The sequence below is a fragment of the Lissotriton helveticus genome, chromosome 10 (genome assembly GCF_964261635.1).
Source record: "Lissotriton helveticus chromosome 10, aLisHel1.1, whole genome shotgun sequence".
NCBI lineage: Eukaryota > Metazoa > Chordata > Amphibia > Caudata > Salamandridae > Lissotriton > Lissotriton helveticus.
This window is the reverse complement of record NC_136071.1, coordinates 869,113,647-869,125,719: the sequence shown is the minus strand read 5'-3', so window position 1 is coordinate 869,125,719 and position 12,073 is coordinate 869,113,647. Positions and strand designations below refer to the sequence as shown.

The 12,073-nt window shown below is 41.8% G+C and overlaps 1 protein-coding gene across 1 annotated transcript in view; it reads left to right on the top strand.

The window, feature by feature from the left end:
- DNAH11 (dynein axonemal heavy chain 11) overlaps positions 1-12,073 on the top strand; it is a 3,642,058-nt gene that overhangs the window by 1,124,231 nt on the left and 2,505,754 nt on the right. The gene's annotated exons all lie outside the window — the stretch shown is intronic.

The following is a 12,073-nucleotide window of genomic DNA, read 5'->3' as shown; positions in this document are numbered from 1 at the left end:
GTTCTTCCAGTGCCCCAACTTGCCACACCCATGACAGGGGAACTTTCTTTTCACTTCCTCTCTATTGTATTATCCCCTTGACTTTCCTCCATTTCCATCACCCTGATTCTGGTTACTACTTAGTTGGTTTAACTGGAGCTCTTGTTGTTCTGCTAGTTTTACTTGTGCCCACATTACCTTTTCTTTTAACTCTTTTCGTTTATTGTCGAGTTCATCTTCACAATATTTAGCATATTTAAGGATTTCGTCTACAGGCTTAGCTTGCCAAAAAATGTTATGATCTTTAATCCATTGTGAAATTTCGGGTTTCAATCCTGACACAAATCAATAAATGAAATGCATCATATCCTTCATATCTATGTTGTCCAACCACTGTATTGTTTAAACACTTGCAATAAGCGTTCATAATATGCATGCACAGATTTGTCTTTATTCTGGGTGGTTCTATCTATTGTAGTCCAATCTGTTTCATTTGCAGGCACCTTCCCTTTGAGGTAGAGTATTACCTGGTTGTACTTTTTCATAACGTCTTCGCAAGGAGCCCCTGTCTTTGGGTCTGTAGGGAACTCACCACTAGGCCAGTCGACAGCAATTTTACATTCTGTCCTCAAATCTACAGGTACAACAATGTCAAATAATCCATCTAAATCTGTCAAAAGACATTTTGAAACTTTTACAAATCTCTCGACTTGTCTGTACCATTCTACATGTTTCTCACTGAGTTTTGGGAAGTCATTTGTAAATGACAAAATAGCCTGTCGAGACCATGGGACATGCACATAACCTCCACCTGGTACCTCTCTCATGGGACATAATTTTTCCACTTTTTCTGCTTCTTTTAATACATATTCTGAAGCAATTTGTCTTGATCGAACCTCTTCCTTTTTCTTTGCCCATCTAGTTTTCCATTTTTCTAGTTCACACCATTTTTGTAATAATGTCATCAGTTCCCTGATCTGTACATTTTTCCCCGATACATTCATATTTTCTAGATCTTTGTCAGAAAATTCAACTCAATATGGTTTTTGTGATACTTTAGACTTGCCAATGTCGATTCCCATGCTAGCTGCTGTGTCCATTCATTTTTCATGAAACACTCCCGTATTTCTAGTAATGCTTTTACATATAAATAACAATTCATCGTCAGTAAATGTATTTAACCTTTCCAATCCCACATTTCCAGCCATCATTTCCTCCAATTCAACTCTTAATTTATATACATCCAATGGTTTTGGCTGTGATTTCGGTTTCTCTATTTCTCGTGTCCATCTCTTTATTTCTTCTGGGGTTACAACTGTAGCACTTCTTGTACCTGAGGATGTCTCCATTTGTACTTCTCTCAAATGTAATGGAATCGTTTTTCTAATTGAACTACTCTCTGGTTCTCTTATTGGCAAATCCATTAAGGAAATGATTGACTCACATTCACTTGCCTGATCGTCTACTATTAAAGGTTCCTTTCCTGTCTGTATTACAGGTGTAGTTATAACAGGAGGTTTAGGACTAGCTTGTTTATCTCCGTACAAGGGAACAACTGGACCAATAGTTACCGGAATTGTCAAGGCTTCGGGACTTGTATTTAATTGAGAAATTTTCTGAATCAACTCACTTCTCTGCTTATTTAATGCTTCACGTTCTCTATCTTGTAATACCTTTTCTATGGAAGTCTCATGTACCACTTGCGGAATAAGAGGTGGTTTCAGAAATGGTGCATCTGGATTTACAGTGCTTGGTTCCTCATTATAAGGTGGTGGATTTTTCATTAATAAATTCTCCATATAATCATCATCTGATTCACCACTAGTCATTAAATGTTTTGTTTTATCAGTCCTTTTACTTCCAGTGGGCTCTTCTAAGGTTAATACTGTATATAGCCCTTCGACTATCATGTTCTGTCTCCACTGTTTCATTTGTTTATCTCTAGTTTCTCGTGGAAATTTTGGGTAGAACTTACTCAATCCTTTGTCAGTTCTGGGTCTGTCTCTCTCAAAAGCCTCAATCTCCCATTCTTCTAGTGCCTCATACTGCGTTAGTCTAGGTCTAGGTAGTAAATCATTCATTCGTGTCCTTAAATTGAACAAAATTCTGCCATTAAATGTGGCATCTAAGGGAAATGCCAAAATTCTGTAATCTTTAGTGTATTCCACCCAACTCTCTAACCACACACAAGTGTGGTAACCCCTGTCAAACATCATAAATGATGCAGGCATATTTGGTGTTGAAATAATAACTCCTTCTCTAGTTTTAATTGGTTTATCTTTTTTAAAGAAATTCTTAACTCTTTTTACGAATGACATTTTTCTCTCACTTCCATACATTTTGTAAGGTCTGCCCCTTAACATCTGTTCTCCAGTAAATCTTAAGTATCTTCTATAAGGTCGAGTTTCTGGAATTCCTGGATTTAAATACCACATATATTTGGAATTTTTTTTTTTAAACTTGTACGATAACACTCAAATTTGTTTACAAAATACTTCCAATACCAGCGCGTCTTTTATTTTCTTCAACCAATCAACAATGTGGTTTCAAATATTTTTAACCAATGATTGCGCGGCTTTTCTCATGAGATGAGTTCCCACGCTCCTGTGCTCACCCCTCCTTTACAATACTATCTCAGCTACACGCCCGCTGTCTCAACCAATATCAGCACGGCTCTGAGTGATGTCAGCGCAGCTCCGCAACTGACTCCCTCCTTCACAAGGTAATGCAAAAACTCAATTCTTTTATTTTAAAGAGCAATTCTTTTTTAATCAACAACGTAAAAACATTTGCCACTGTACTCGAGTTGACTAGAAAGGAGTTGACTAGAAAGGAAAGATATATTTCACTGCAAGTAAATCCGTTCCGTTTACTTTTCATATACTACGAGTAGATCCCTTCTGCCTACCCTTCACGCAAGCATTAGAGAACCTGCTACTCCTTCAGACTCATCCACTCCGGGATATATCGTAAGGCCAAAGTTTTACCTGCGAACCCCTTTGCTATCAATCAAGCTCAGACGAACCTGCTACTCCTTCCATGTGACCCTTTCTAGGTTATATCACACTAAAAGTTCTGCTAGCGAACTCTTTGCTATCATTTATTCACACATTCATACAGAAAACCCTAAATAGTGCTTCCGGCTTTACCTAACCATGCACTAACTTCCTGCGAGTAAGTGACCTCACTGCAGTGTGCCTTCCATTTACCACCCGCTCTTCTGCCCCCGGGGATTCCAGACAAAACATATAACAGGTACAAACAAATTTTGGTAATACATAAAATCAATTCAGCATCAACAAAATCAATAACATTTCAATAATATTTCAAGTAATATCACATTTGATTGATCAACTTTTAACCAACTAACTACCTATTTTTAACTAAACCCTAACCATCCTCTGCTACCAAAAGAAATACTGTTAGAGTGCGCAGGTCACCCGACTAGGAATTTACCATACTCACCTGGGCCCATAATCAATGACTTATAATTTAATCAGGTAACCTTCGCTCTACTACCAGTTTATTTTACCTACTAGGTCCTATACCATTGACTTACCCATCCTTGTCACTGGTACCTGTAAACCTATTAGATCAGGGTGTTAGAATAAATAGGAAAAATAACATTTGCACTCATGTAATAACCACAGACTCGGGAAGTTTTAAATTCTTTATCTAAGTTTCTTAAATGGTCATGATCCGAAGATTAAACACGAGTAAACTCTCAATAATGAAAATCAAAATCACAATGTAACTGCGCAGAAAATGCAATAAACTAATTTCAATCATTTAGCAATCGAAAAGATGAAGAACAAGGACGTAATATACAATCAAAATGATGTTAAGTATTTAACTATAGGGAGGGTAAAGAAAGGGAAAATAAAATACGATCAAAACGATTAAGCTTTTAACAAAAAGGAAAAGAAAAAAGTAACATATCAACTTTTACATTAGGAAGGGTAAAGAGAAGGAAACATAATATGCAAGCAAAATTATCAAATATTTAAACTTTAAGGAGGGTGTGAAGAGGAAACAGAAAATGACGAACCCACACAATTTATATTTACCTAGGAATGGTGTGAAGAACTAATTCTGGCCACAGGTCAGTTTAACCCATTGCCTGCTGATGACGAGCCCAGCTTGTCATGAGGCACAGTGGAGCTGTGCTCATAACGAGCTGGGCTCGTCATAACGGCCACACCCCTCCCCGCACGGTGAATTCCACACCTGTGTGGACGTTCTACAGGAGTGGGGAGGGTCATGACAAGCCCATCTTGGCATGAGCACAGCTGGGCTTGTCATGAGCACCGCGGTGCTGGGCGCAGCCCCCCTCCCCCCCACACAGGAGGGGAATTACCCCCGCAGTTAAGGGGTTAAGGGACAGAACCCCAAAAGTTGCAGTCGCCAGCAGGCTAGCAGGTGCAGATCAGAATCAGGACAGGTAAAACCAGATTTGGATCAGGACAGGACCACCAAAAGTTAAGACCAGCACCCGCAGTTCAGTTGCAACGCCTGCGCTACTCCCTCCCTGCAGCTAACAGTCAGAACCCCGATTGGGTTATCGATTTCACCGACAAAGTGCTTCGCCAGCACCTCAGCTTCCCGGACCCTGATTGGGTCAGCGAATCTTCTGACAGAGTGCTCCTCAGAACTTCTGCTCACGATCACCTATTGAGTGCGTTGGGTCAGTGACAGGTCGGCTATTCGGACAAGTCGGACAAATTCTCTAGCTAAACCTACGCTAGTTATACTATTTTCCAGGTCAGTGTACCACCCCCCAAATGTTGCAAGTGTAAGGATTCCCAATTTTGATTGGACAGAAAATTGAGGAGAGGTCATCACACCATACAAAAATGAAACTTTTACAGTCTCATATTTGAATTTTTGTTCCTGCCCATCAATTTTAGGTTCTCATGACGACTTTATTCCACCCAACAATGAATGTTCTATTGGTAAATACATTGTTAAAACATTGTATAAATGAGCTTCCTTCGACAGCGGTAAAAGTTCGTCTTCTCAGGCACATCTTAGATGAAACTGTTCTTTGGCAATCATTCAATCTCATCACTTAATGTATATGAAACTCTAGTGTGCAGACTCAAAGGTTTCAATATGCAGTTCAGCGTCAGGCATCAGGCCCAAAATGATGCACATGAAAAAAATAGAAAAGGAACAGCATGAGAACATAGAATAAAAGAATGCACTGTATACCATGTATCTCTACTCTATACCCATTATTTTATATTTAACTACAGCATTAGGATTAAGCAGAACGAACAGCTTGGCAAAAGCAGCAGTGCAAACTTCATGCATGTGATGACATAGAGCAGCCATTTTAATACTACTGTGCAGAAGCAAAAAAGATTCCCTCCAAAGCATAGAGTACGTCATGTCACGTGAGTATGACAGACGCATGCGCAATAGAAACCCTCGCGTAGCAGCAGCCATCTTAAATATGGTTAGTAAAACACATAAGCAAGCTCCCTCGGACACCCAGTGTTCATGAAAAATGCAGTTTTAGTAAAACAAACATGTTGATTTAACATTATTCGAGGTTCATGAATACAAGCAAGTCCCTTCATGTGCGAATCCTTGCTCCATCAGTATTATGCACCGGTGAATAGTGTGTGGTGCTCTTGATTGGGATGGAGCAGTCACCACATGTCCAACAAATCATATTGCTAAATAATATGAGTGAATGCCACACTGTTGTGCAACTTTGGGCTGATAACATCTGAAGATCTATCATGCATCATGGAAAAGTGAGGTTGAAATCTCTCATCCATCCCCCCCCCCCCGGGGGCCGGTCCCACTACTTGGAGCATAACTGCATAATGTTGGTGGAAAAGGCAGTATCGCTGATGGTTGGCAGTAGATGTAAACTAATTGGTGTCCCCATCTAGGGTGCCAGCTAGTACCATCAGCTTGCCCACAGTGGCTGTGATTTGTTCTGTGAGAGAATAATTAACAGTTTTCTGAATTAGAGTGACCACCTCTCTAGAGTAAGTTGAATATGAGGAAAAATACCAATGGGTGCCCTAGGGGGGAGGCAAATGTTGGAGTTCCAAGGGGTGAGCCATGAGTCTCTTGAATCATGGCAACATCAGTTTTATTATAGTTCAGGTATGCCAACACCCCTCGAGCTTCACAGGAGCTATCTATTTCAAGTCAGAAAAGTAACCAAGTGGAGATTTGATATAGAAGATCCATTTGCATTAGTGTGTGGACTGTACCCTTCATAGGCCAGCTAACAGTGTGAATTGTAGAGTATATATCTGAGTATCTACGATTGACTATGTAAACAAAAAGGAGACCACGACAACCAACAACAGCAAGCCACCACTTACCTCCCATCCCCAAACATCGGCAAATGTCCCCTGCACAATAAAGAAGACCGAAATAAGAGGAAATAAAGAAACAAACCGATCAGAGACAAGAAAGGGTCCACGGAGAATAAATGTACTAAAAGCTGAGGATGACGCCCAGTGAATACTGCATTGCCCTGAGCAAGTCATTAGAATACTCATTGTCACAGAACATGTGCACCCGACTCTGATGGTTCAGTTTACAAAGGACAAACCCTCCAGAGGCACCACTGCAGGGCACCACACTGCACAGAGAATCTGATACTGGGCTGTAGTGATGTGAGTTAGCTGCAAGTGGAGACCTGGGAATGTTATACTTCCAGAAAGATAAGGGTAGTGCATCATGTGGTGAGAGGCTAGTGGGAAATGATCATGGGAATCATCAGGTGAACAGATGGGGAAGCAGTTCATCATTGTTGCTGAGGGTGGAGGTACGGTGCTGCCCATGGGAGGAAGTAGGAATTGAAGGACCAGAGGACCCTACCCCGTCTGAAGTGATGTGATAATCAATAAATTCAAGAACGGTGGCAGGTTGTATAAAAAAGTGAGTTTTACCTCTATAGTCAATGCAGTACTTGGCCCAGAAAAGCATGGAGTATTTTACTGAATGCGATATGAAAATACTTTTCAACTCTTGAAAGAAGTGGAGAAGTGTGGCTCACTGGTTAGAGCAGGCAGACCCTGGAGCAGAGGTCAGACCCGGGACCAGGGTTCAATTCCCGACGCGGCAGGGTCTTGAGCTCAAATGTCCACGGACTCGATAATTCTCGCTCCGGTGCCTGCCCTAATCATGGGTTCTCACTCTGCAACTCTGGGCATTAAGCTTGCTTAATCTCCACAACGGCCCCCCTGCGGCGGGATGCCTGGCTTTCACCTTGGGGATGCCCTGTAGGGGCTATCTCACAGGGAAAAAGCCAGGACGGGTTCCCAAGGCAAGCGCCGAGATGCCTCCGGGTGATTCGAGCGCTATATAAGAACATACAAAAAAAAGGAACGATGGGCCAGCTAAATCACAGGTGTGAAATCCATATAAAAGGATACTTTCGATCTCTTATTTTCGGGAACAGGGTTGTCCCTCTTTAGCTGCAAAATCCGATCCCCATCTCTGTAATTTAGTGCGAGTGTAAAATGCACCCTTTCAACTATTAAAACTACAGAAAATGTGTTTCAGCTAAAATAAAGTGTCCAGGAGGGTCACCACAAATATCTGTTGCAGTGGGACCTGTCTTCCAGGTCCTCGTTTTTAGCTTTAATGCCTTTATGCTTTGAAATGAGGTGGGTTGTGATGTGGGGGCTGACATTATCATGGAGGATCACATTGATGGGACTTGGAGGTGAACTCCAGCGTCGAGAATGAGGCACAGAGTTGGGGTGATCATTCAGTTCTGAAGAGCTGTGAAAATGAGTCCAGCATCGTTGATGAGGCTGCATTGATGCAGGATGTGAGGGCCTGCACAGAGGAAGCATCACGCAGCAGCGGTTCTGAAGGCATTGTGAGCTGCAGAGGTGATGCAGGTCTTTGCAACTGATCCAGTTGATGTAGCAGTGCAGATGTATCTGTTCTGCCTGGGGTTGTGATGCTCAGCAGTGGAGATGTCAGTTCTGCTGGATCCACAGAGGCTGGCATATCACCTTAAGCCCACTTCCAAGGGTCCTGGACTGGGGTAGCAACACTTTGCAGGGTTGAGTGGTGGATCGCAGAGTCCAAGTGCAGGAGCAAGGTTTCTGGAATCGAGTTGTGTCCCTGAGGCTTTAGATCAGGAGGGTAGCCAGCTAACCCTAGGAGTCACTCTGGGTCCTGGGTTCAAGAGATGTAGTTCCAGCCCTCCTCACCCAGGCAAGAGAGCAGCAGGTCCATGGAGCAGTCCTTCAGAGCAGCAGTCCGGCAGAGTCGCAGTCCGTTCAGCTGCACAGCAGTTCTTCTTCCTGGCAGAGTATCCACAGATCCAGAAGTGTACTGAAGTGATGATCGCTGAGGTCCAGTATATATACACCCAAAGGCACCTTTCAAGTCGGGAGAAGCTTCTAGAGGCAGGCCTTTGAAGTGTACAGATTCCCTCCCTTCCCTGGCTCCAGACTAACAATAGGGGGGCATGCAGTAATTTGTGTGGAGGCAGGACACAGCCTATTCAAGTGTAATTGTGGTTCTTCCCTTCTATCCGGCCAGTGATGGCCCATCCAAGCACGCCTAAGCTCCCCATCATGTGTGGCTGTTTAGGAGGAATGTACAAAGCCAACTGTCACCTCACCCAGTCATGTTATCTAGAGTCTGGCTGCAGGCTCAAATGGCTAAGGCAGAAAAATATTACCTTTCTAAAAGTGGCATTTTCAAAATTGTAATCTAAAATCCAACTTTACCATAAGTTAGGATTTTTCATTACAGTTACAGAGACACCAAACATGAACTGGTCCCCTGATCCCATTTGGAAATTATACTTGTACAATATAATAAGGTAACTCCAATGTTATCCTATGTGAGAGGTAGGCCTGGGAATAGCAAAAACGTCTTTAAGAGTTTTTTATTACTACCAAGACATGTATAACTTAAAAGTACATGTCCTATTATTTTTTAATACACTGCATCCTGCGTTCTGGGCTACCCTAAGGGTGACTCATATGTATTAAAGTGGAACGATTGGGCATGGCAAAAGGAGTATTTTGCCAGGACAAAATGACACTTTACACTGCACACACAGACTGTAGTGGCAGGTCTGAAACATGTTTAAAGGTCTACTTAAGTGGTTGGCGCAATAGGGTCTTGCAATTCAATTTCATACGCCAATTTGGTATAAGTCAATCTAACCATGTTTTAAGGACAGATCACAAGCACTCTAGCACTGGTTAGCAGTGGTAAAGTGTACAGAGTTCTAAGGACAGTAAAAACAAATTCAGAAAAATAGGAGTTATGAAGGCAAAATGTTAGGGTGAAACCATGCAGAGGATACCAGGTCTAACAGCCATCAAGCAAACAAAGGACAGCCCCACCAGGTGATGTGGTATCACAACCATCTCCCCATCCTGGTCAGGCCATTATAAATTGTGATCAGGCAGCAGGCTCCAGCACCCAGTGATGGTGGGTCTTGCTGAACCCCCACCGGACAGTAGAGAACTGCCTGCTCGACCACGGTGCAAGGGACAAGCCCCAACCAGCCCGCTTGCTAAATGCAGGCCCACAGTAGTCAAAAGGATTCAGTGCAGAAGTGTGGGAGGGCTGCTATGAGGTGAGCAGAACAGCTGTGCAGCAGCAGGAGACTGCTTAACAGCCCTGATCCAGCTGAGCAGAGCGGCTTGTTGTGCATGGCGCAGTTTTAACAAGGTCAGGGCAAGCACGAAGGCTGGCTGACAAGTTGGAGACAGAAGCCCCAGCAGCTGATGTTGAGACCCCACCAGCAGGTGGGGGACTTGGCTGTATGACCGCAGTAGCAGTCCCCAGTCCTCATCCAACAAAGCAATAAGTAGGAACAATGATGCCCACGGTGCAGTTTTGTTATATATTAATTGTAGGACAGATACTACTAATTATCTCTCCTTGACACACTAAATTATCTTCAGAATTAATCAATATCGCATTCTGAATGCACTTTATTCCTATACATGCATATCCATCAAATGAATGACTCAGACAGAATTCAAAAAATTAATTTGTGTATTATGTTTATCTTTCTCCTTTTCTCGTATTTTGAAGACACATATATATATATATAAACATTTAACAAACATATATATACACATATATACAATATTTATACAAAATCACAAATTACAAACATAGAAAAAATCCAAACAAAAATCAAGAACCTTATTTCTGGTTCAAATGCCCACAATCAATTCAAGTAAGGGATGTTACCCTATCATTATGTCAAAGCATTCCCTATACTGAGGTCACCAACAATAAGTATAGCGGAGCTAATAAAGGTCTAATAATTTCTCCCTCCCTTAGTATCAAGCTCCTTTTCTGTACTTTCATACGTTTAATATCAATTATCTTATGTTGATGCCGTAAACAAGCAGTCGACACGTTTCTTTTGCTCCAGGCCTCTTCAGGACTTAGGGCAATTCAAACAAATACTTCCTTTATTCCATCTCTCCCTGAGTGAGCTAGTCAATCCTATTTCTGTCTTCGCAGGTTAGATAACACATAGTGCTTACCCGCAGCTTCTCATCGATAGACCCTCGCTCTTATTATCAGCTACTAGGTTTCTTAATTCCACTAGCGGTAATTCATATCCGCTCAAATCCAACCGCGGGAGTCGCATCCAACAAAGCAGCAAGGGATAGACAGCGGGACGAAGTCCCTGGAGGAAGTCATCACAAGGCAGCAAGGTATGGAGAGGGGGCAGGCTGCCAAAAGCGCGAGATGCTGATAATGCACAAGTGGGCAGGCTGCAGCTAGTGTTCAGGAAGACATGCATTATAAGGTGAGACTGCCACCAGCATTAACCTACTGGACCACCATCTCAGTGTGATGGCCTGTCCGTTCTACCCCACAGCCAAGATACCATGGATGGGAGTGGATTGTGGTGTGAGAGCAGCAATTTTGCTCAGCGCAGCCAAAATTCGCAGTTTGGGTAACCATCTTCATTGCCAACTCTCTGGCGCCCCCTGTGCATCTCTCTACTGATATGTAGAACATGTAGCAAATTCAAAGGCTTCTATGGGACATGTACCATGTCTGTCTTGGCTGAAAAATGGCAAACCATGCTCACTTGACAAAGTGCATCTTATAGAGGATTTTAGAAACAAACCGTTTTTGTGCAGGAAGCTATGTGCTCTAGATTGAAGGCATAGAATATTCTTACTACTGCATCATGACATAACAAAATGTTTAGCACCAGCATGCATATCCTTGTTGAAAAGCTAGGTAACTTTAGATTCAATACACGCTCACAGTTAAAAGTGTTTTACAGGGCTGAGGATAGACCTGTCCGAACTGATTTTAGATACCATAGTGGATAATTTGAGATTTTCGGTAAGATTCAGGTGAAAGCTTTCAGAGATGCTAGGTTTTATTCTACATAAAGTCTCATTGGAAAGATGCCATACTAGCTAAATACCCAGGAAATTAGACAGCAGGCGCAAATGAAGTGTTATTTTCTTAACATGAAGCTCCTTCATCCACGTATCCATGTTGTAGTTATTGTTGACCAGTAACAATATTTCCAATGTACAATTGTGAATCATTAAGAATGGGTTAGTCATCCACGATTCAAGCGCACTGAGTGTGCTATATGGTAGACTATGTGGTCAATGTATGATTTAGGATCCGTAGGTGGTATCCATACCTAATGTTAAAAATATTGTTCCTTCAATTGGTGATTGGTAACTATTTAAATATACCCATGGTACATACCTAATTAGTGTGCATGTTACTTGGAACGGATTACAAAAATAAGAAAATAAATGTACGATAGATCATTCTTGCTAAAGGACACACCAGGAGCAAGAATGTGTTTATATATATTTTTTTATTTCAGTAAGTTTTTTTGGGAAATTAATGATTAAAAGTATTTCTAAATCAGTGTCTTTGTCACACGATTCTGTGGTAGCACTTTACTGTGGTATATAGAGAACAGTGAATCAATGGTAATATTACTAATAAGGGTGAGTTGGATTGCAATAATGGAAGTAATCACTTAGAATAAACAGTAACCAGCAGGAGAATAAGTCATTTGTATAATCAAATAGTTAGTAATCAATGGCTGACGGAAGGATTTCTTTGCATACCATAC